The sequence below is a fragment of the Frankliniella occidentalis genome, unplaced genomic scaffold (assembly GCF_000697945.3).
Source record: "Frankliniella occidentalis isolate FOCC.00 unplaced genomic scaffold, Focc_3.1 Scaffold173, whole genome shotgun sequence".
Taxonomy (NCBI): domain Eukaryota; kingdom Metazoa; phylum Arthropoda; class Insecta; order Thysanoptera; family Thripidae; genus Frankliniella; species Frankliniella occidentalis.
Window position 1 is genome coordinate 201,936 of NW_026267299.1, and position 717 is coordinate 202,652.

Sequence of the window (717 nt, forward strand, 5' to 3'; positions counted from 1 at the left end):
GCCCGCCTCCCTCCTCGGCGCTAGCCGAGCGCACAACTCGTCGTCTCTTCAGGTGAGCCGCTCAGAATTTGAACACCTGCTTTATAAAGCATTCCGGTAAAGCTGAAATGCAGAAGAATGCAGGAAACAAGAAAACGGAAGTCACCATGTTAAAGCATAGCGATCTCCGGTTTCTTCTTCCCGGTATCCCTGTATTCCCTGTATCCACCTTTGAGTCAACTGCACTGTTGTGAAAGGAAGAAAATGGGCGAACTTGGCGTACTGATTGCGGTCCCGACTTCCTCACTTCCTGTCGAAAAGCGCACAGCCAAGGGTGAGGACCTTGCCCCGTGTGGCGGAGCGTAGTAGGAACCAAAACAGAACAGAAAACAACAAAAGAAAAGTACGCCACACATCCAGAAAGTGGTATAGTGTATTTCGACTAACGGAGGAAGAAGAATAGCGGGTATAGAACATAAACATTACCGATTGGTCGAGAGCTTCCCGCCTCCACGTCACGCCGGTAGTGGGGGTAAGCGCTCGGCCAATCAGGAACCTTTATGTTCTACCCGCTATTATTCTTCCTCCGTTAATCGAAAAACACTATTTGACAAGGTTTCAATCGAAGTGCAGCCTTTAAATAGAGCATTTCTTTTTGTGCGTTATGGTACTTTTTTTGTTTTGATTCCCGCTACGCTCCGCCACTCGGGGCAAGGCCTGCATTCAAAAGTTCAGCCC

The 717-nt window shown here is 48.7% G+C and overlaps 2 protein-coding genes across 2 annotated transcripts in view; one reads left to right on the plus strand and one right to left on the minus strand.

Moving 5' to 3' along the window:
- LOC113214575 (heat shock 70 kDa protein II-like) overlaps nucleotides 1-717 on the minus strand; it is a 19,983-nt gene that overhangs the window by 11,140 nt on the left and 8,126 nt on the right. The gene's annotated exons all lie outside the window — the stretch shown is intronic.
- Nucleotides 1-717, plus strand: part of LOC113214574 (heat shock 70 kDa protein-like) — a 44,100-nt gene continuing 43,383 nt past the window's right edge. Inside the window, exon 1 of the mRNA XM_052271797.1 lies at nucleotides 1-52. The gene's annotated coding sequence lies outside the window, so the exon portion shown is untranslated. The remainder of the gene's footprint in view (nucleotides 53-717) is intronic.